General features: G+C 41.2%; 1 pseudogene; it reads right to left on the bottom strand.

The window, feature by feature from the left end:
- Positions 1–2,846: 2,846 nt before the first annotated feature.
- Positions 2,847–2,969, bottom strand: LOC145418358 (5S ribosomal RNA; annotated as a pseudogene).
- Between the last annotated feature and the right edge of the window lie 21,938 nt (positions 2,970–24,907).

Genomic DNA, 24,907 nt, shown 5'->3' with positions numbered 1-24,907 from the left:
TTATAGTCAGAAGAATTAGGGGATAAGTAAACAGCACAGATATATTTAGTCAGAGAATGATGTGAAAGGCAAAGCCAGAGAGTAGAGAATTCAGAAGAATCAATTTCAGGAACACGAGAGCAAGATAAATCGTTGTGTACATATACACATCCACCTTTGGCCTTGAAATGAATATAGAGAAAGTAGGAGGAAACAGAAAAGGGTTTGCTGTCAGTTGCCTCAGACAGCTGAGTCTCTGTCAGGAAGATAAGGTGAGGTTGAGTGGACGAGAGGTGGCGTTCAACAGAGAAAAAGTTGGAGGAAAGGCCGCGAATGTTTCAGAAATGAAGAAGTGAGTCAGTCAGTGTGGTTCCAGGCATCTCTCTGAGTCATCGCCAGAAGAGGGGCTGATGGTGGGAGAATTTATGGTCCCTCCCCCCACTGGGGATGCCGAGGCCTGATTTTCTGATGCGATTTTACTTTTAATTTTGAAATTTGAAAAGAAAGTGTAGTGTGTACTGTGCATGTAGTTTCGTGTTGACAATTAGAGAAACTTGTATTGGAGAGCATGCTGACCTACACTCTGTGTTACTGAGACACAGAAAAAGTTCAACAATTGGAGGTGGTCAGGAACTAGTCCCGAGGGCTGATGAAACGGGAGCTCCAGCTCTCTCTGTCATCAGCTTTCCATCCACCTTGTGAGTATTACCCTTCGCAACTGGTGCTACAGTCGAGTATATATATATATATATATATATATATATATATATATATATATATATATATATATATATATATATTCCATTTGAGCCCAGTGTCTTTAATATTGGACGGAGCTGGGAATTTTCAAAAGTTAATAAAGTACGAAACCCCCGGGTAGTGCCCTATGAGCTGATAGGTGGAGGGCAGTACGCTAAGTACCCTGCCAACGCAATCCTCACCCAGTAACTCTGGGAGCCAATTGGATGCATACAGTATATATATATATATATAAATATATATATATATATAGATCTATATATATGTATATATATATATATATATATATATATATATATATATATATATATATATATAGAGATAGATAGATAGATAGATAGATAGATAGATAATGATTGGAGGAAGGAAAATAAAAAAATAAGTCCATGTGCCTAACCCCTAAAATGCGGCCATCGACAGCCGACCCCCCCCCGGGTGGCGGGTAGGATCCCGGTCTGAGTACCTGTAAGAAAATATTAGCCAAAAATCAGAGATTAACCCTAGAACATTATACTTGGTATGGCAGATAGCACTTACCTTCAGCTTTCTCCAGAGACAGGTGTTGAGCCTTCGTAGACTACCCAAGGACTTGTGGAGACTTGCAAAAGTTGGGTAACAAAATCTTCACTTTCACACCTCCAGCAACCCGGTTTCCCCTCTACCACAGCCTCATTCTGTCACAGTAAACTTTATACTACAACATACAGGTAGTTTGGAATCCGTATTTGTACAATAAGCACTGAAAATAAGGCTAAAATCAACGAAGCGTATGGCCGACAAGCAGCGCGGCGGCGGTCTTCCTGTCACTCATCAAACATTTCCATTTTCACAGCTAAAAACACGTATACTACATTATTTTCAATCATATTACTTCCCAAAAGATCACCGCGGCGCGGTTTTATTCTGCCTTACGCCCGTCACTTTATTCTCGTTCCTGTCGGCCGCTCGCACTGACTCAGAAGAGCTAGAACTCGCCATAATGTCACTGTGAAAGCCTGTGGTAAACTGACGCTAAACAGGGGCAAACCGCGTGAAAAAAAGCTAGTGTGACAACTGGGGAAACAAGCGTTTCCTATTAGCATAAACTGCTTCTGAGAGGAGAGCGCAGATTTACAGTTCTGAGCAGTCAGAGCGCTGCCATATATCACAGCCAGGCTGGCCGGACCGTGGTGGTGGGGAGAGGGGGAAAAACGCGATACTTGGCAACAACGGAGGTCAGTAGTACAAAGGTCAATTATGCTAATTGTAGCTAAAGGGTGGTGGTACTGATAGACAGTACCAGCTGGAACATCCTTGCCCGCGTTTATTCAAAATTAACTTGAATCGCAAACGCGACAATCCGCCGTTATGTCCTTTTTGGTGATTGTCGCAAACGCGACGCTCCGTGTTTCAAGGGGCCTAAAGGCATCCTCCATTCATAAAATATTTATTACAACTGGATTTGAATTGAAGTGATTAAATGTTTGTGGGAAACAACTCCCAGGAAGTGAATTCCAGAGAGTAGTAGTTCTGGGAATAAATGAATTTTGATAAGCAGAGGTTCTGGACTGCAGGGGAGAGAGTGTGAGTTCATGGGCACTCCCAGCTGCCCGAGTATTTAGGGAGAAAATGTGAAAGGGAGGCACAATTGAAGCCATTTCGTCAGAGCACTTACGGTAAAAATATCGATTAAATAATGATAAAGAAGCAACATCTCTGCATACTGATATTGAAGGAAGGTCTTGTGTAATGGCAGGATTATTGATTTATCTAATGTCTTTAGTTTGATTTTTGTCCAACTGCTTCAACGTAACTGCTCCAGATCCACTCCACAGTGGTGAACAATACTCGATCTGAGAACGCACGTCTTTTGTATATTGTGGCCATCTGCTCTTCAGTGAAGAACTCACGAACTCTGTACATAAGTCTCAATTTTCTGGAAGCATTTGTTGCAAGGGATTTAACATAAGCCGTCCAGCTTAGGTTTGGGTTTAGAGTAACACCTAGGATATCAGTTGTAGTGCCAGCCAGACGCCATGTATCCCAAACTGGGTGGTCAAGGGCTTAGAGTTAATTGTTTTACAGGGAGGGGCACTAATCCTCCACCAACCCCACTTGACACGTAGGGATGCCAACAGCATCTGGTGTTCCCAGGCGGTCACCCATCCAAGTACTAACCAGACCCAACGTTGCTTAACTTCGCTGATCGGACGGGAAGCGGTGTACTCAACGTGGCATATGGGAATATTGACATCATTTAAAATTATGTGAGAGTCTGAAGGATTCTTTCTGTTGGAGAAATTAATGTATTTAGTTTTCTGAGCATTAAATGAAACCAGATTTGTTTGTCCCCATTGATTAATTTTAGAAAGGTTCTGGTTCAGAAAAATTGCTGTGTTTATTTGGGAATTAATATTATCAAATTGTGTAAAGGAGGTACTAAATGTGAAAGAACTATGAAGGGTTGAGTCATCAGCATAAAAGTGTATTGGGTTGTGAGTAACAGATAGGAGGTCATTTATATGAATGAGAAAGAGGGTTGGTGCCAAAACTGATCCCTGAGGTATGCCAGAATTTGTGGAATGAAACTGAGAATAAATTCCATCTACCATGACCAGTTTTTTTCGATTATGAAGGTAAGAAAAAATTAGAGGAACCAATGATGCAAGGCCATGGTGTGACATCTTAGACAATAAGGCCCAGTGCCATACTCTGTCAAATACTTTTAATATATCAAGTGCTATTGTGTGTGTTTCACCTTGTTGGTCTATTGTTTTGTTAATCTGATGGGTAAGAAGGCAAAGAATGTCTACGGTTGAACGTTCTTGTTTAAATCCATACTGCCGATCATTGATTAATATATTGATTTCTAGATGCTTGATTTTGTGTTTGTTATTTAGTGTCTCAGAAACTTTACCGAGAATGGAAGTTACTGCAATTGGTCTATAGTTTGATGGATCAGAAGTTGCCCCCTTTTTAGGAACAGGATGGATATTTGCTTCTTTCCAAGAGGCTGGAAAAGTTGAGGTACGGATGCGTAAATGAAAAATTTTGCCAATACAGGAGCCAACACTAAGGAGCAATTTTTAAGTACTATTGAAGGAATTTCATCTGGACCAGTAGCTTTGTCTGCTGAGAGATTTTGTAATACAGCTTGTACGTATCTGGTGTGAATCATGAAAGGAGGTATTTGAGGGGAATCAAAATCAAGTACAGAAATATTGTGATTTTCTGTACTTAAGGTTGAGTTTGTTGAAAAAATGTCAACAAGAAGTTTGTCTTTTCCAAGTGGGTCACTGACTAGATTTCCATTGGGGGACTGTAAAGGTGGAATGGAAGAGGTGTTAGTGAAGTTAGTTTTGAATGAATTAAGGGTTGACCAGAATATTTTGTTATCATTTGGGTTGTTTAGTAGTTTATTAGCCTGTCTATGTAGAAAGTTTGATTTAGAAAGATTGATAATAGTTTTGGCATGGTTTCTGATATTTCTATAATAGTTAAAGGCTTCTTTGGTTTTGTTCCTTGTATAAGTGTTATAGGCTATTGTTGTATGTTCTGTTACTTTAACACAATTGTGGTCAAATCATTTAGGAGAATTACATCTTTTTCTGTAACTATGATGGGGAATGAATGTTTCCATGCCGACTTTAATGAAATCCTGTATGTGGCCCAATGTGGAATTTGCACCTTGGGAGAAAAAGGAGGTCCAAGGAACATCCCTGAAAAAATTACGGAGTCCCTCCCAGTCTGCCCTGCCGTAGTGCCATTTAGTCACCACGACAGGTTCGGAGCAGGAGGGTGAGGTATGTGTTAAAGTGGTGGCTTGAATCAGACATTGATCCGAGGATGCGAGGGGGGACTTCACTTCGACATTATAATTATTTGAATTGGTTATTAGAAACAAGTCCAATAGGTGGGGATTTTGACTGGGGTTGTCTGGTACACGGGTAGGTTGACTGACTAACTGGGTGAGATTAAATGAGTCTGCAAATAGATCACATTCAAGACCAGAGTCATCAGTTCTGGTTGAATAAGTGAGCCATTCAACATTATGGACATTAAAATCACCCAGAATAGTAATTTCTGATGCGGTACTAATGTTGAGGACACTTAGTTGTGAAGAGAGAGAGTCAAATAAACTCGGCTCTGGAGGGGCATTAGCAGAACGATAAACACAACAGAAATACTTAATTTTACCAAAAGAATTTAATTTGTATATGGAATAGTCGAAATAAGGACAGTTAAACTTAGTAATCTCCTCCAGGGCAATTTCTGATTTAGCAAGGCAACATACGCCTCCTTTGGGTCTGAAATTTTGAATCAAGATATAACCAGGAAAATTAAATCTAGCTAAATCAGAGGTGGAGCTTACACACACACACACACACACACACACACACACACACATATATATATATATATATATATATATATATATATATATATATATATATATATATATATATATATATATATATATATATTATCTTATTACATTTTTCTTTCTTGTTTTTTCTTTATTTATAACAGTGCATATTACATGAAAAAAAAGGAAAACCAATCGAATATTTTAAAAGTAATAAACCTAACAGACATATCGCTAACCTATACTAAAGCCTATAGATTGCACTTAGCGTTGAAAATGTTCTTTTGACTGAGGTCTGAATTCTCGGAGTTTCGAAACGTGGATCGTACATAGAAGCATTCATAACTGACACTAGTGAGGTGCAGGGATATGGGCAGAGCTGATGGGTGGTATGGTATAAGGGTTGAGGGGGTTTGGGTATAGAGGGAACAAAGTGGTAGAGGGAGTAGGAATTGCTTTTACTGATATAACGTTTGACATATGGTGAAAGAAAAATTGTTTGGACTATATTATCAGACAGTTGGGGATCATTACAAGCTTGTCTTACGTGTGAAACCCATCCTGTGTTTACTTACGGTACTGAATTACGGAGAAATTTTGGGATAACAATCACGTTACAACCCCTCCCTTCCCTCACCCACTCAACCAGCCATCCATCTCATTCATATAAAATAATGTGCTGGATTTAGTTAACCTTTTTTTTTCTTGCTTTCCTTTCCACTAAAATAATGTAGTACTAATTGTTCAGGCAACACTTGTGTTTTTTTTTATGGAATGTTCTGGCGCCTCTGAAAAAGATTTTCATTATGACTGGGTGGCAATGATATATGAACGAGTTTGACTACCGACATTCGTATAGGAGAGAAATCTGGCCACTGAGTGCAGAACTTTTCATGTTACAAACTACAGAGATGACCTTTTTCAGCATAGCTTCAGTCATAACCAGTATGGATGGTGTAAAAGAAAAGAACTAATGTAATCTGGAAGGGAAGTGACCGCAGTAAAAGAGAGATGTGGAAAAGTTGAACGTGTAAACAGGAATGCATTAAGATAGTATGAACAAAGAAAAAAATGATATAGGAAGGGTGAATAAATCTTTGAAAGTGAAATGAATGGTAATACTGAAAGAGACTGAATTTAAAAGTTTGGTACAGTGGAATAAAATATGACAATATTAAAGAGAGAGAGAGAGAGAGAGAGTGGAGTAATCTGGAAGCGGTTCTGCTACAGACGTCTCTTGCTGCGGAGCTCATAGGAGTGAGTAAGGCGTCTTGGACGATGATGTTGGCTGTCATGAGTATGAGTTAATGATGCATTTGATTATAGTTATGAAAATAACACAGAATGAGCTAAATTGGAAATATATCAGACTTTATTACTATGTATGAATTTAGCAGACACGTCAGTCATGTATGCAAGTGAGAAGGGTAGCATATTTTGTATAGGTTCTACTAAACCCCGCCCTCCCGCTCCATACCATGAGCACGAGAGTGAGTTAGGGTGAAAAATATCAGGAATTTGAGTTTAGCAGAGGTTATAGAGTGACTGAGTGTGGATGAATGACAGGCTTTAGAATAAGTGAGAATCTGAAGTATGGTGCGTAACAGCGAATCGAAAAAGTACGAGAATGATCCGATTAACCTGGTGTGGGTGAGTATTTGTAAGACTGAAAAAAAAAAGACAGCCAAAGAGAAAGTGAAAATGGAACTATGTGAGAGTAATCGACTGTGTGTGACTGGCACGACAAGGGTGAGTGAAAGTCAGCCATGAGTGAGTATGAGTGACGCAAAATGGGAGTAAATGAGTGAACGTAAGCCTCAGAGTGCATGAATCTATGTAAGAATATATGAATGTGAACGTAAGAATAACTGACAATAGGTATAAGTGACACTGAGTGTGAGCGAAATAAGAGTGAACTGGAATGAGGGTAAGTTAGTAACAGTGCAAGAGTGACGTGAATTAATATAGGTGTGAGTGTGAAACTGTGAGTAAATGAAACTGGGCATGAATGATACTAAGTGCGAGAGTGAGTGAGAGATAGGAGTATACTGTACAAGAGTCACTCTCGATCGGGGGGGGGGGAGTACATATATACAGTATATATATATATATATATATATAGGGGAAGGTGGGGCAAAACGGCACACTTAAGGTTTGAGTCCATGCTTTGAGTACCTAATAATCTCCATATTTAAAGACTGATGGTATCTGAATAATTTGTGTTTTTCTCCACTATATAAACGTAAAATAACAAACCGCGGCGTCCCGTCGACGTTCTTTAACGTCCACACGTTTTGTCACTGCCAATCCCGTCGACGTACATAAACGTGAATCAATTGCAAGGTCCCTAATTTGCATAATTTTCAATTTTCGCAAGTGATTTTTGGTACGTATACACGTGACACCTTCCTCTACAAGATGCCAGGCAGGGACAATGCCTTACCTAGCATGACCTCCTCCCCCCCTGCACCCCATTGTCTCAGCAATTCACCTGTTATCAGTGACCTGGCCAGTAAAGCCATGTCATGCCATGGTACGAAATTCAGGGCCAGAGTGATTCCCCAATCAATGACAATGTGGAGGACAAACTTTACATAGCATTAGGGGAAGAAAGTGTCAGAAATGATGATCAGGTAATGTGGTAAAAAAAGGTCAGGTATGGTGATGAGTTAGTGAGTGACACAATGCTTATAATGCCTATATTACTGCTTGAAAACCAATATACTCTCGTACTACATATAAATTCGTACCAAGTAAATAAATAGATACCGTTTATGAGTGGTGTGAAATAGTTATCCTCCCATAGAACTCGTTTTCTTTGGTGCCAGCCTGTTAGAAAACCCAGTAAGGTAAGGAGGTACTCCTACCTGTATCGAGTATTTTAAACCTCAGGTGAGCGATTTCTCTATGATTTTTCAATGTTTCTCACCAAAAGCGGAGGTTTGAGCCAAAAAAAAAAAAATGCCAAAAATGATTGGGATTGGAGGGAGTCAGTGGTGGAAAAGTGGTCAGGATGGGGCGGGTTAAAACTGAATAGTTTCATTGTGAGATTTAAAAGAAAATAACATATGCTGGTGGGCCATTTTGTACATCCGGTTGGGTAAAATGGCCCTCACCTGAGGGGTAAAATGGCATCTTACTGTTTGAAGATAAGTTATAGAAACATATTTTTCAAACATAAAAATATATTTTCTTTGTTCTCTGCAAAAAAAATAAGTGACATGATTTTGATTCTGCCCACACAAAAAAACATAAGCATAAATTCAGTGAATATTAGAAATAATACAAATTCCTCTTCATTCTTATTTGTATAAAGGAAAGCAAAATAGTTATGCCTGTATCATATTTGGGGATTATTATTATTTTTTAAAATTCTGTATTGAAAAGTAAAATGAATGGTCATGCTCAAAAGTTGCTTCTTATTCCATGGTGAAAACTAAAATGAAAAATCATAAACAAGATGTGTATTCAAGTAGCCCAACAATTCTCATACATAAATTCAGTATCAACTTCATCAACACCTGTACAATCATCATGTGCCCAACGCAGACAGGTACTACACTGAATCCACCCTTCTCCTGATGTTTTGCTGTATTTTTCAGTGCAGTAAAAGCAGAGTGTGTCGTCATCATTATCAGGCTCAATTGACTTATCATGAGATGCTATCCAGCCTCGTTTACCCTTCTCTTTCTTTCTTTATAGGCATTGACTTTTGTGCTTTCTTTGCCTTCTGCTGTTTTTCATATGTAATCTTCCTCTTTGTCCCCTTTATTGCTTCAGCTCTTGTCTTTCCACTTTGAGACTCAACCAGTTTTAGTTTGTAAGGGGATGCTGTTACGTGTTCTGATACTGCTCTCACTGATTTCCGTTTTGAATTGAGTGTTTGATTTGCCTTAGGTGGGGGACTATTTCAAAGACAGAAATGCAGCCAGAGGTACTAGTAATATCAGGTGTTTTGTCAAAACCTGGTTGTGTTGTGGCCTATTAGCATCGCATGTTGTGGCATCAGTAGGTGTTTGGACATCATTTTGTGTTTCTTTGATACTGCCATCTAACCTTTGAGGTTCATCTTGAAGATCATGATCTTCGAATATGTTCAGGTTGAGTGGGTAGATCTCTGTTTTCCTGAAGCCATTTGCTGCATTCTGGGCTGTTGGTAATTTGAGATAAGCATTTCCAAACAAGGTGGCGCTAGTTGAAATACTGTGACACATCTTCCAGGATGCTGTTTCAACCAGTGCTCAACCTCTTGAGTATAATATGTAGAAAGTGGCTTCATAACTGCAACATCTGAAGGTTGCAACTTGTGTGTGCAGTGGGGGGGGGGGAGAAGACTCAATATGTACACACCATTATCTCTCGCAACATCAATTGCAGCCAGGTTGTGGGTGTGAGTTTTGTGTCCATCAAAAGATGAATGGGTAATATGGACCATTTTGAGGTAAATTGGCACAGAGTTCCATTTTACCCATTCTCATGTGGACCGTTTTGCCCCAGAGATGCTTTCAATGTAACTAAACCTCACCTCCAACCACGTACAAGAAAATAACTACTTCATTTGTCTGTCTGAATCACACTTTACAACTAAGTAATCGTCCACAAAGGACCACAATTGCATTGTGTTGCAAAATACTCACCATTGGATCAGAGGGTGCTGAAAAAATTAAGAACTTCTCATGACCAAACCGAACGTGGCACCCATGCTCTGTACCTTGCTCACACCAGCTGATGGCGGGAGGATTAGTTACATGGCGCTGCCAACTGATGTTAGCAGCTACAAGCACAGCTAGTAAGGGTGGTCCATATTACCCACCTGGACCATTTTGTACCACTTTCCCATATATATTTATATATATATATACATATATCGTTTAGTTTTCGTTTTTGAAGGCTCCAACATGCTTGCATGCATCGGCCTTGGTCACCTACTGGAGACTCTCCATGCAGCTCGATCTCTGGCAGTCTCCCTGTTCAGTCCAATGACCCTGAGGCCACAATTAATGACCTCGTCCCAGGTCCTTTTTGGTCTGCCCCTCGCTACCCCACCATTAACATTAACGGTTCTCACTTTCTGCACCCATTTATCATCCCCCATCTTCTCCGCATGCCCAAGCCACCTAAATCTACCTCTTCTCATCACAACACCAATACACTCCATTCCCATCCTACCTCTTAACTCTTCTACTGTAAACCTAGCCCCCACCCCCCAGGCCTTGCGCTAAGGGACGCACTGCACATCCACATAATCATTGTCATCTCTGACATTTGAGCCTGCGAATATCCTCTTCATTTACTGCCCAGGTCATACTACCATACAACATTACACTCAAAACACATGCTGCATACAAAGATCCCTTACACGTAGGGATATATATATATATATATATATATAAAGTGTCCGACTCTGGGCATAGGCTTCACAGCCTGCTTTCAAGGCCCAGTAGTCCTCCTACATACTATACACCTCTACATGTCACCACTTCGGCGCTAACACCCACCGTCCATACTGAATACATGCTAGGGCTGTCTCAAACAGGACTGGTGTATTATACTGTTCGCTTTAGTCTGATTCTCTTGTGCCCCGCCCCCTTCTGATGCCCCGCCCACTTCCAGCTCTACTCGTTGCTGATTGGCTGAGATAATTATTCTTCTTACTGACAGAATAATGAGCCTTACCACGAAACAGTATTGTATTATTTACTTTTAATCTGAATTCATTACTGTTTGACAAAGGAAGCACTAAAACTTGCTAACTGAATCAAAATCAGTTTGAAAAGGACCACCCCGCCTCCTCCCACGACAGCAGCTGAATTTTGGCGCCAAGGAAGTTCGGAGCTTGGCAATAACACATCGCAGCTGTGCCGCTGTAGCTATTGAACAAATTAAGTCATGTGTTATGTCTGGTAAGTTACCACAGTATCATAACCATATTGTAAATTTCCTTATTTATTTCCTTCATTAATTTAATTAATATTACAGGGATCGAATACAGAAGTAGGATAAAGAAATGTCACTGGCTTCGCCTACTCAATACAGTATAATTATTTATACCATCAATGCCGTATAAGAATTTTGATTCTCTACACGTGATAATTAAAATTTTATAGAGTGAAAAGGGTTGTGCTGTGTGTGTGTGTGTGTGTGTGTGTGTGTGTGTGTGTGTGTGTGTGTGTGTGTGTGTGTGTGTGTGTGTGTGTGTGTGCGTGTGCGCGCGCGCGCCGTCTTCCTCTTCCTCGTCCTCCTCCTCTTAAATTCATCTCCCGTTCCTCTCTTACTTGTGTTCTATATTTCTTATCGTCTTTCCTGTGCCTCCCCCCCCCCAAAAAAAAAAAAATCATGGGGAAAATAAGATTTATAGTAAAATCGTTTATTTTCCTCCTCAAGAACAGTGTAAACTGACCCGAAGAGAGAGATGAATTATAAAGATATAGCAGAAAATGTTTTATGTGGGTAAACAACATGAACGTGCATATTAACCCGCAAGAGGAAAGTTTTATAAAAAGAAGCATATTGATAACTGCACTACTCTCCTCAAATGATGCTCAAAAAACGGGACTGAATTCCAGTAATTTTTTTGTTTTTTTACATTACTGACATTTGTTTATATTGTTTATTAAAGCCCTGTAAATAAAAATATAATTATGAATGTTTGTCCGCTTTCTTATGTTTATAATGTTTATTCCTTTATGGAGTTTTTTCTCTTACTCTGGGTAGTATAATACATGTAGAAAGAGTGAAGAACGGTGCTATTTTTAGACTTTTTCAAGATAATGGGTGCTACTGTGTGTTTATAGGCTGAACCTTTGCAGCCAAAATTCTATACGACCCGAGATTAGCACCTAGCACGAGGGAATTAGTGTGAAGGGGAGGGAATGTTTTACATCCACCACGAGGACACCTCGAATGTTGCCGAAATGCTTGTGCAAAACAAGAAATATGTAAAATGAGCAAATTCAGTACAAAATATATCCACTCACCAATAAAAATATAATTATGGATGTTTTCCCTCGTTTTTATGTGTATAATGTTTATTCCTGTATGGAATTTTTTTCCTCTGGGTAGTACAATGCGTGAAAAGAGAGGACAAAGAATGAGAAGAAAGATAATGGGTGTAGTTGTGTAGGGACAATCCGCGGTCAAAAGATTATAAGGCCAGAGATAAGCACGGTGGGCTGGGGAAGGAGGCGTAAGGGATGGTGAGGCTGTAAGTTGTTGTAAGTACGATAAGCAATTAATATTAATATTTTTCCTGCAAGTGAAAAAAAAAAAAAAGTAGAATAAAAGAATACACATAAAATGACTAACGAAAAAACTTACTTTTTATGCTTGTAGGGTTCTGGGTTGTGGGTTGTAGAGTGGATAGAGCAAGCGCGAGAGTGAGAGATGCTTATCTCTCTCTCCCCTCCCTTCCCAGGTCAAAAGCAAACATTGATAAGCAGTCATTGTCTGGGAACACACATTCTTTCTTTTCTTGACTTACTTGCTTTCTTCTTCATGCCTACACTAACGCTTGAGGAGAGCAAAGGATCGACATCCGCTCATGACTGATTCACGAGATGCACTGCCCACTTGAATGGTTTGGAGGGCAGAGTAGGTCTGACTACAATTTCCCAGACCTTTGTTCCCTTTCCAAAATTGTTCGCAGTTATTTACAGATCGTGCTGCGCCGGTGCCACCGGCTATGCTCTGGTAAAGCATAGTTCAATTCCGGCGGCCATAAAGAGGTTAATGGCTTCATCTCTAATGATAGCATTCTGTGGAAGCAGAAGTTTCTGTACTAAAGTAAGGTCCATAAGTGGTGAAGAGGATGGTTTGTCAGCAGTGAACCAAGGTCGAACGTAAAGCTGGATGACAAACAAATACAGGTCACCTATACTGTTCCAGAAACTGTTTGGTTTTGTCTACGACTGGTTGACTTGTGATGGTCTCTCGCTTCAGTAAACTGGTGCCTGAATAGCCACACCTTTAAAACATAAACGGCCTTAGCCATCCATCTGGTTTGATGGATTGCTCCTGGAGCCTTGAATGAAACCACAGGGCGTCCATTAGGCACTTCTCCCCAAAACACCACGCTTAACTCAAGCAGTTCCTTGTAATCATCTCTAGGCTGCTGGACGGGGAGTTGTTGGACGAATGTTAAGACGTCGTCTTGGCATGGTTCAATGTCAGTGTCATTTTTTCATCTTCCAGACAGTTTGGATCTCAGTCTGACAAGCCTTTGGCCAGAGCTCCCTAAATTTAATGAAGAGAGAAATATTTGGACTTCCTGGTTTTTCTTCAGCACGGATGTGTGTGGAAAGGCAACGAAGCCTGACCACTACCTACATGGTGGTAGTGAGTCCTCACAGAGATATAAGGACTCGGCCAAAAATCGAACGCTCTACACAAGTATTTATCAACAATGGCTTTTCTAATAAAGACAGCAACCGACAAACAAGGAAAATGTTCGATAGTTGTTACAACAAGGATAACGACAGAAACCATACAAAGAAGGATGACATCAACCTTTACTCCAAATGTTCTTTCTCAACAATCTACAGGGAAGAAGAAAGAATTATAAAACAAACAGTGAAGCGAAATATGAAGCCATTAAACCCACTACAGAGGCAGAACCTGGTAGTATACTAGGCCTACTGGAGTAAAAAGACCAGTCACCTGTTACTAAGGAACAGCCCCCGCCAGAAGAAAGACCTACTTCTGAGGTCGCATGTTATATACAGGTTTACTTGTCAACAAGGAAAGTATGAAGCCTTCCCCTCTGCCTATGTGGAGATGACCATGAAATTGTCTCGACGGCTGAATTACCACTTTACAGCTGGAGCACCTAATAACCACCTCAAATAAGAACATAAAATTGCCCTTACAAGGAAAATATTTGAAGAAAATATGGAAATTTTAAATACATGTCATGATGTAAGATGCCTCCCTTTACTGAAAAAGTTGCATATCAAAGAACTAAACCCCAGTCTCAATATACATGTGAAAGATACTCCAAGCCCTCCCAAGCTTAAAGCGGGCCACAACCCAATTATAACAACCAATCAGGATCTTGTACAGAGTGCTTTCATGAGTCCCGATACACATGTGTGCGTGTTGTCTAAGGTTGTGCTCACTGCTTTTGGAATATGGAACTTTTGCACTTGCTGCCTGATACACTGAACATAACTTGACCGGGTAGCAAGTGAAACAGTTCAACATCCTACCAGCGGTGGACACAACAGTAGGCAACATGACTACATGTGTATCGGGACTCATGAACGCGACTGTACGTGCAGGTGTCCAATCCAGGGCACGGATAAAATAGCGCCGACCTCACCTGCTCAGCGCATTCTCACCTCAGTCATGGAGGAAGATACTTCTATCATCCAAGGCTACTGAACAAGGGTTAAGGGACCTGAAATCGAGATCCAGCAAGAATTGAAATGGACAGAACAAACTTTGGTGAAATCACACACAACCCACCACACAAGACTAAGGCACTTCTGAGGTGTAAAGAAAATTTACTGAAGAATATCTATATCTATATCTATATCTATCTATCTATCTATCTATCTATATCTATCTGTCTATATCTATATCTATCTATCTATATATGTGTGTGTGTGTGTGTGTGTGTGTGTGTGTGTGTGTGTGTGTGTGTGTGTGTGTGTGTGTGTGCACGTGTCACACAAGCGAGCGCATGCTAATTAAAAAGTTAACACCTCCTCCTGCTTCGTGAGTGCGGGTATAAAAATATGAAAGCCGATTTAATAGGCGAAAGATGATACATAAAGGCAATGACAAAGGCAGAGAAAAGACGAGTAACTAACAACAAGAACAGGCACTCAGAGACTGCAACATTATCACCCTACAGTACATGACTGACCTCTGTCATTGTTTTTGCGATCATGACTTCTTTCTATCTATCTGTTCCCAGACGCCTGCGAGGGGTGGCCACAAACAAATCGCCTCCATGCCACCCTGTCTCCCGCCATTTCACTGCCTTGCTCCCAGCTCACACCTCCCTCTCTCATATACCTCTCCACTCCATCCCTTCATCTTATCCTTGGCCTCCCGCTCCCACTCCTCCCCTCCGCTTCACTCACATACATTCTCCTCGTCATTCTCTCACTCTATCCTCTCCACATGGCCAACTCACCTCAGTGTGTTTCTCCTAACGCTTTCTTTCACATCCAAGTCCACACCACAACGCTCCTTCATATCCTTATTTGTCAGTCTGCCTCTCCGTGTAACTCCAAATGACCTCTGAAGTAACTCATTTCCACTTGAATCACTTTTATCTTGTATCCCTTCAACAGGATCCAAGCTTTACTTCCATACGTTAGAGTTGGTATCACAATACTGTCGTGCAGCGACTTTTTTACTTCCATGCTCACTTCCAAGTTTCTTATCACACCTTTCAAAGAACCAGCAACCTCTCTTCCTTGTTGTACCCTCTCAAGCACTTCACCCTCGAAACTTCCATCCTTACTCATGTCACTACCCAAGTACTTAAACGCACTCACATTTTCCATTTCTTCCTTATTCAACCTCACTGTATATTCCCTGACTTAATTTCTCTCGAAGACTTCTCGATCTTTACTTTTGACTTCTAAATAGAGTCACTTCATCCTAGTCAAGAACCCAAACCTATCGACCACGTTTGGTCCAAATCAGAACAAAACTGTTTTAATTGACCTTTCTCATAAATATACTGTTTTCCAAATCGAACTACTTCATACTCGGTTGACCCTCAGCACTTCTACCATGTATGGTTCATATAGTGTTAATACTATGAGGCATACTGTTCACACAAAGGAGCACAAAGAAGCAGACACACAGAAACACACGCACACACACACACACACACACACACACACACAGCGATATAATACGTCCACATGCTACCTCACACAGGTATGAAATGGAATGAAAATGGCAGATCAGAAGAAAGGCGGATGACAGAGGAAGGAGCAGAAACTCCTCGACCTCACCAAGCTCTTAAGCCGATCACCAACCCTCTTCCTTCCTCATCCTACCCCTTCCTCTCTCTCCTTTCCTTTTTACCACGTCTTCTCTTTGTCGCCATCCTTTCTCCCCTTCTTTTCCTCATTCCCCATTCCTCACTTCCATTACACTTACCGTCTGCTCATTTACCTGATTTTCCTCCCCTCTACCAGTCACCTTCCTCCTCATTCTCTTTCCAATATTCCTCCAGCTTCTATCCTCATTCCTTCAGCTCACCAGCCATATCCCGTGTCTCCCCCTCTACATTCCACTCTCCTTTCCATTCCCTTTCCTCTAAACCTTCCTACTTTGTTATTTTCATAGAACAAATACTTTAGTTTTAATCTGCTACATAATAAACAGCCTCGAAAATACCAATAGGTCTGTTGTTGTCCGTATCCCTATGTACTCAGCTTTTTCCTTCCCTTCCCCTTCCCCCTCGTCACCCCTCCTCTCCCCCAGTTCTGCCTCTGTCCCTCCGATTCTTGTTTTCTTCCCTACTTGTCGCTGTAATCTTATTACCTCCCTTGAGCCTCTCTCTCTCTCTCTCTCTCCATATATTTCTCCTTTTCTAAACCTAACTCTTCTCTTACCGTCATTTTTATCCCTCCATCCCTTTTTCCTTCCATCCCCTCACATAATCACCAGTAGATCGTAAACAAATTCCGGAGGCCAAGTAAGGAATTAATTATCGCAGCAGCTCACACAAGCTCGCTCTCCCCCTGACGAAAAACAACCCCAGTTTTTCTCAGTGATTTTCCGCTCCATTAGTAAAAAAAAAAAATTATACAGTATTAAAATCTGTAGCTAAAAGGACAAGACGTTAATAGTTATGTCAGATACATTTAAATGTTTTATAGCGTAGACGTATTCTGACGTTTTATTTTTGTTATCCCCAAACGATTAATTAAGCTGGATAGACTCTTTAACTCAAGAGGTAAGATACAGCCTTCATTAACCCCTACACTACAAGAAGTTTCCCCCAAGCTGAATATAACCATCTGGGAACAGCAACAACAAACCAAACATATCCGCCATCTAATTCTCGGGGCAAATCTTTGGCTGCCAGGTAATGTACATTTTTTATTTTATTTTTTGTTTTTGCCAACGTTGGACAGTTTACTTCAGCTCCGCGATGCAAACTGTAGGAAGATGACGCCTTATTTCTTATCTTCTGGCCACCTCTTCATATTTTTTTTTTCAGCTTAGGAAAGCTCTCTGGAATTAAAGGGGTTAATGAAGGCAAGGATATATTTGTAGCAAGAATGTATTACAAATATTAAAAATATGGTGGTTAAATGGTTAGAGGAGCGGTGTGCTGTCCGAAAGGACAAGAGCTCTATCCCAGGCTGAAGGTGGAATCGATTTGACAATATGAATTTCGATAATAACGACTTTGTGTTATACAAGACCCACTGACTCGTCCGGTACCTGCACTATTAACCCTAGCACGGTCGGAATAACTCTAGTAGTCTATTGCACCAAGCGCCAAACGGTTTTATTCAGCTGAGATTGAATCATAGGAGTCTGAGGGCCATATTCTTGTTGTGTAAGGAAGCTCCCTAACACCTTTTTTAAAGCGATTTGTTTGTTACACCTTACTGTCCTGTGTTACATAAATCCTTCCAGTATTGCCTTACTCTGTATTAGTAACATACAAAACGATATTAACCAGCTGTATCCAAAATAAGTCACTAAGGAAAATGTGTTACGGAGTTTCCTTAACCGACGACAATACAGGTTTGAGAGTTACAGGTGGTACCATTAGCCATTTCATGTTTATAGCATGGCAGCTGTTGTATTGCATTCCAGCAAACGTTAACTAATTTTACTCAACTGAATGTTAGTCACAGTTTATCCAATGTTCATATGCTAGTGATGACTATTACCACCACTATTGCCATGGGACTTAATCCAGCATAGGGAGGATCCAGTACTGAAGGAATGACGATATCCTACCGTATATGTAACCCCTCGAGTTCAGAGTTTTCCCTGTAAAAAATGGCCTTGGGATACTACAAATAAGACGATAATATCGCTCTTACATGGATGAAATAAATATCCTGCAACAAACTACTTATGTACAAATTGTAGATGTTATAAAAAATATCAATAATATATAAATGAATATGAGAAGGATAATATGCAAAATTAATCGGAAAGGAAAAGATGCTATAAAGCCTCCCACGTCAACGGAAATAAGGCTGTTCATGCTAACAGGCGTAGATAACAACACTATCCCTCCCCCCCTCTCTTTCTCTCTCTCTTGGCTGGACGAAGAGTACTTTAATTGGTGCTGCATACTCTGTTCTTGGACCGGGATCTAATTTATATTTTCTTAATCATCACTTACTGAAGAATTTGCTATTACATTAAACTAAGCAATTTAAATACAAGTACACTGAAGAATCAAGAGTACTGTGAGGCATATGAAACTTCAGACTGGTCCTATGCGCAACGCTGTTACTGACTTCGAATGTTTACATAACACTACAGATGCAGGGTCAGCTGCATTAGCCTACAGCACCGTAAATGTAAGCGGTACAGTTCACAAGGGTACACTTTGAGAAGTCTACGTGTCTGTGATCCCTAAAGGTACAGTACCGAATTGTCCCAGCCGTTACACAGGAGTATGAACTGAATTTCGCCCGTTTTTTCTGCCTTTTGTCAGCAAGAAACCTGATGTTATTCTTTTCAACATGCAACCGTAGGTTTCGCTTTATTCCAACAACCACATATTTCATTTGATTTTCGAAAAACCATCCATCATGTATAAGAATCATGAAAAGTGTTTTCAATTCCATCAAGGCAAGAAGTCTCCTTAAAGCTTAATAAAATCGTTTTGAAGTTTGGAATTCGATGCCGGAGGCACCGAGTCAGACAATAACCTGGTCAAAGGGTCCATCTCTGTTACATACACTGGGGGGATAGGGTAAAAATTTTAGCAGAATATTTTTCTTTTTCAGTTACAGTTAGCCTGTTATTCTGAATTTCATTCCAACCGAGATGACCAAATCAAGCGAAAAAAAAGGTTTGGATCTTGAAGAGTACTTTGAGAGCAGTACCGAATCCCACATTCTGACTTTAGGGGCGGAGGACTTTATCTCGTTTGCCAAAAATACGCAGCCAGCAATGGCTCCTCACTAGCCTTAAGTGAGATAATCTAAATGCTTGTTTATCACATTATCTCTTTCAAATCAGTGCAGCTTTATCATTTTACCAAAAGATCTAGTGCAACTACACGAAAACCCTTGGGTCTGAATGGGATACAGATGGTGGGTAGCACAGGCTTACTGCTATTTGTTAAGTGTTGTTTGTAGAAACAGTACTGCTTATTATATCAAATCCATTAATTCCACATTTGTGGTGTAGGATAGCCAATGGTTACTGCATAAACCAGTGACAAGTATACAGTATTACTCGTAAAGTTAGATAGGAAACGGAAGAAAAACACGCAGCATATGAGGAGAATGATGAAGGAAATCAAGGTTAGGTAAACAAAAAAAAAACAAAAAAAAAATGGAGACAAGGCAGTGTCGGTGCCAAGAGCTATTTCACCTCGACCAATGGTAAATTCATTATAAGCGGAGACAATGCAATTACTACAGCTAAATATTTCCTGGAACATTACTGCCACCATTTCCGTGTAGTGGCTCCCGCATATAGCATACATGAAGAATGGGTGGTGTCCAAAGTTGCAGAGAGAGAGAGAGGGGGGGGGGAATTACCCATACATTCCATGCTGTTCTCACAAAATCTTTGTAGTTGGTGAAGTATAGTAAAGTTATAGGACTCTCAATCTTCTCCCATTCCTAATGCATTTTTTTTTTTCACTGCTTCTATACTTTTTTCCCTCCCTAATCATTTTAGATTTTTTTTGCTTTCAAGTTTTGATGTTTTTATGGAAGCTAGCTACCAAATGCACATGAACTGTGCTGCAAGCCGATTTTTATTGTATTATAATCGCTACGCCGAAACTGAAGCAGTCCTAGTAAAATGTTTACAAGAAGTGGGGCAACACGAATCTGTAGAGTTTTACATATTATGAGAAGGCGCAAGAGTACTATAAAAGCTTTTAGTCTGTAACTCGCGTACTGTAACTCAAATGCTGCTCTAATTATGTACGAAACATGCATTTTGGTGCGTAACGCGGCCATGTACATTTTATTGTTCTGGAGTTATGACTGATTATGAAAGAAAGCACAAAATTGATATTTCATATGACCCGAGTTCTCGACTCCTACGATGGTTATGCGAGCAGCTTTGCGCTTGATTAGCGATGATCTCTTAGTTCACATGCATATAGTGCGGCTTAGCAATCGTTTTGGAGCGCGCTCCGCTATGTCTTTTGAACTGTAAGTGATGTTATTTGAGCCTGAACATACTGATACCATACTGTTATGGCCATTCTATAGCAAGACATTCATTTATATGTACTCATTGCTGACAAAAATCAACGCATTAAAAGCTATTTGAATGTTACAGCTGTGGTCAACAAATGCACCACAAGACAACAGTGTCGGAATTATGATGACGGTAGACTGCCCTTAACGTATTCAGCACTACGACCTTATATAATTCTTGCTAACTCCACACGACTGTAAATTAGTATGGAGACATTTTAACTGGAGAGGTCAGAATAAGGCTTCCCAGTTAGAGATTTTTCATATGCTGAATGAAATAGTATCCTTTTTACACTAACTTAACCTAAAATTGACACCTCCCCATCTTCAATGCTGAGCTCTAACATGAGATTACCACAAAAACACAGAGCTTTCCATGGAAAAGTGCTGTAGAGAAGATGCAGAACCGTAGCATAGCCATAACTCTTATTCTTACGTAAAAATAGTGTGAGATAGTATCCGAAACCGGAGAATGAGTATGTACGAAAGTGAGAGAATTGTCATCACCATCATCATCATTCCAGCAAGACGGAGAAGTGGGAAGTGGAGGCAAAGGAAAGGGCGGCACAAAATGGGAGAACTATCAGTAAGATGGTCAATAAAATGGACCTTTTCAGCATACACGAATCATTGATGCCCATGGAATTCTGCTTGTACTTCATACACCTGAGCGGGTGTTATTTTTTACTTAATGCATGTGTGTGTGTGTGTGTGTGTGTGTGTGTGTGTGTGTTTGAGAAAGAGAGAGAGAGAGAGAGAGAGAGAGAGAGAGAGAGAGAGAGAGAGAGAGAGAGAGAGATTGATTAATTGATTGATTGATTGATTGACTGTAATAGAAACTGGCAGCTCAACTGCTAGGGTCATATGCCGCCGGACAAGAAGCTAAAACATTCGGCAAATAAATAGTGCATAATCGAAATAAAGTTAATAACTTTTACTAGAAATAAAACACTGAAAATAATAAAGGAATAGTTAAAAGAAAAAACAAGTACTTATAAAAGTGGAAGGAGGCCCGCCTCCTGAAGAAAACCAAAAACATCAGTAAAATCGCTATTGTCTCCACCAAGCATCAAGGAAAGACAGTAGGCACCATCTACCCCTGTATGCCTATGGAGGAATCTCCGACGCAGGTCCCCCAAACTTGGACACTCGACCAGCAAGTGACGGACAGTAAGGAGAACAAAGCAATCATCACAGTACGGTTGAGTCTCGCCACTCATCTCATCAGGAACCCATGTGTAAGCCAAGAGTGCCCAATGCGAAGCCTAGCAAGAGCTACCTCCAATCGCCGAGGCATGGAAGGGAGAACCCTTGGCACAACCACTCTCTGAAAGACCTCTTTCAGCTTATTATGAGCAACACCATCCCAGCGTCTCTGCCAACACACATGAATTCTGTACCGCAAGTTAGGTGTTAGATCAGATGCAGGAAGCGGATATTCTGTTGGGGGTTGTTGAGTAGCCGCAGCCTTGGCCAATGCATCCGCCGTTTCATTGCCCACCACACCAACATGTGCGGGAACCCAGCAAAAATCAACGCTCTTCCCCTGACGACGAATGAGGAACAGCCACTCCAAAATAGCTAAAATTAAGGGATGGGAAGAGTTAAAAGAGTCCAGGGCCAAAAATGTCCCTTGGGAGTTGCTAAAAATAGTAAAATAATTGTCAGGGTGAACAAACACCAACTTCAAGGCTAAAATGATGGCTGACAACTCTGCAGTAAAAACTGAGGCAACCAAAGGAAGACTACCTCCATGGCTAAAATTGGGAAATACCTCTCCAAAACCAACACCTGATGCGGATTTAGAGCCATCAGTATACACAGGCACAGAATCACCATGACTAGAAGCATGTTCTAAAAAGAACCTTACAAGACACTGAGGAGTGACAAAATCCTTTGAGCCAGCAAAAGGCCTGCAGAAAGTTACCCTGGGTAATATCCAAGGCGCAACCCTCGGGATCCGAACAGGACTGACAAGTACTGCTGACAAACCAAACCCCTCCATTATATCCTGAACCCTATAGCCAAACGGATGAGGCATGCAAGGTGTCTACTATAACACAAAAGACAAGACTGTTTCATCACACACCACAGACAAGTGAGTCTGGAAGGCGACGAATTCGGAGTCAGCACCGTACTGCAACAGACTGACGCAGTAGATCTAAGGGAGGCACACCAGCTTCCACCAATAGGCTGGGAATTGGAGATGACCGAAAAGCCCCAGTTGTAAGGCGAAGACCAGTATGATAGACAGCATCTAGAGTTTTTAGTCTTGATTCTGTGGCAGAGGAGTATACCTCACAGCCATATGACAGCTTAGAGGTTACAAATACCTGAAACAAATGCAAGAGCATCCTCCGATCAGCACCCCAAGAGGTATGGGACAGAACCCTCAATAAATTGAGAGCCTTCATACATGATATTTTAAGATTTGCCAAGTGTGAGACCCATGTCAAATGACAATCAAACGTCAGGCCCAAGAATTTCGTCTCTGTCAACACAACGGAGTCTCCTGCCACAAAGCTGGAGATCAGGGTCCAGGTGTACCCCTCTCATCCTACAGAAGTGCATAGCCACAGTCTTTGAACGGGAAAACCGAAAACCCTTGGAAGTGGCCCAGGCAGAAATCTTGTCCAAGGCAAGTTGCATACGCCGCTCAATAGCAGACATGCGGGAGCCAGAAAATCATATAGCTAAGTCATCCACATAAAGGGATGAGGATACCCCAGCAGGCACAGTGTCAATGATACCATTGATGGCCACTGCAAACAGGGAAACATTTGGGATACCTTCCTCCTGGCACAGTGGCGCAGAGAGGGTAGAACCCACACGGACCCAAAATACACGATCAGCCATGAAGTCTCCAAGCAACACAGGCAGGCGACCATGTAAACCAAAGGCATTAAGTTGATGCCATGGCGCCAGGCAGTGTCATAAGTTTTCTCAAGGTCAAAAAACACAGCCACAAGATGTTGCTTGGAGGCAAAAGCTTCACAGATTGATGCCCCGAGCCTGATAAGGTTGTCTGAAGTGCACCGTAATTTACGGAAACCACTCTGTATCGGAGAGAGAAAGCAACCCTTCTCCAGAAACCACATAAGCCTGACATTGACCATCTTTTCGAACAGCTTGCACACACATGACGTTAAAGTGATAGGGCGATAGTTAGAGACTTGGGATGGTCTCTACCAGGCTTGGGAAAGGGGAGGACAATACCCAACTTCCAACTCCTCAGAATAGAGCCCTCACTCCAAACCCTGTTAAAAAGGTCCATTAAAAACTGAAGTGAATCAGTTGGTAGATGACGCAGCATAGCATATGGAATATCGTCAGGCCCAGGAGCAGTGTCACCACACTCTGAAAGGGCAGCATGCAGCTCACGGAGACTGAAATCTAAATTATACGGCTCTCTGCAACGAGAGCAAAAGTCAAGACCCAGCCTCTCCTGATTCCTACGAAAGGTAGCAAATGGCTGAGAAGGATCCTTTGTAGAGACAGCATAAAACTGATTTGCAAAAGCAGAGGCTACTGCATCTGGTGCAGACACAAGTTCTCCGTGAAGACGCGACACTGGAGGGGAGGGGGGCAAGAACCTACCAGATATCTTGCGCACCTTTTTCCACACCATAGACATTGAAGTTGAAGATGTAACTGTAGAAACATACGACCTCCACGAGTTACGGCGAGCATTCTCCATGACCCATCTATAGTGAGCACGTGCTTTGCGAAACTGTATTTTTAGAAAAACAACATTACGATTGGCAAAATACCAACAGGCAGCTGCTTTGTAAGTTCTCTTAGCTATGGAGCAGTCATCATTCGACCATGGCACAGGTCTCCGCGAAAAAACACCAGGAGTCCGTGGAATGGAATGAACCCCTGCTGAGAAAATGGTCTTAGTAAAATAACATTCGGCATCATCGATAGTTGAAAAATCACTAACCCTGTTGGCAAATACACATAGTTCCTCAAAGAGAGACCAATCAGCCCTGTCCAGACACCAGCGTGGCAAACGGGCTGCAGGAACAGAGCGAGTAGGCTGGACCACTACAGGATAATGGTCACTACCATGTAGATCATCCAAAACCTCCCAAGAAAAATCAAGGGCACAGTCAGAGGAGGAGATGGTAAGGTCAATGACAGAATACGTGCCAGTCTGAACATGAAAATGGGCCGGCCTTCCATCATTTAGGACAACCAAATCTAAATCCCCAACCAAAGAGGCAAGGAGATCACCCCGAGAATTTGAAAGTGAGTCACCCCACAAAGGATGGCGGCCATTAAGGTCACCAAGGAGTAGGAAAGAGGGTGAAAGTTGGCTGATAAGGGTTTCTAGATCAACATGTATAACAGGAACGGAAGGTGGAAGGTACAGACAACAGATGGTATAGCACCTCCCAGTGTGCATCTGTACTGCTAGAACTTGAAAGGGTGA

This window comes from Coenobita brevimanus, chromosome 113 (assembly GCF_032717465.1).
Source record: "Coenobita brevimanus isolate Jiangsu-jjx chromosome 113, ASM3271746v2, whole genome shotgun sequence".
NCBI classification, from domain to species: domain Eukaryota; kingdom Metazoa; phylum Arthropoda; class Malacostraca; order Decapoda; family Coenobitidae; genus Coenobita; species Coenobita brevimanus.
The sequence above is the reverse complement of the archived record's forward strand: the minus strand, read 5'-3'. Positions and strand labels throughout refer to the sequence as shown.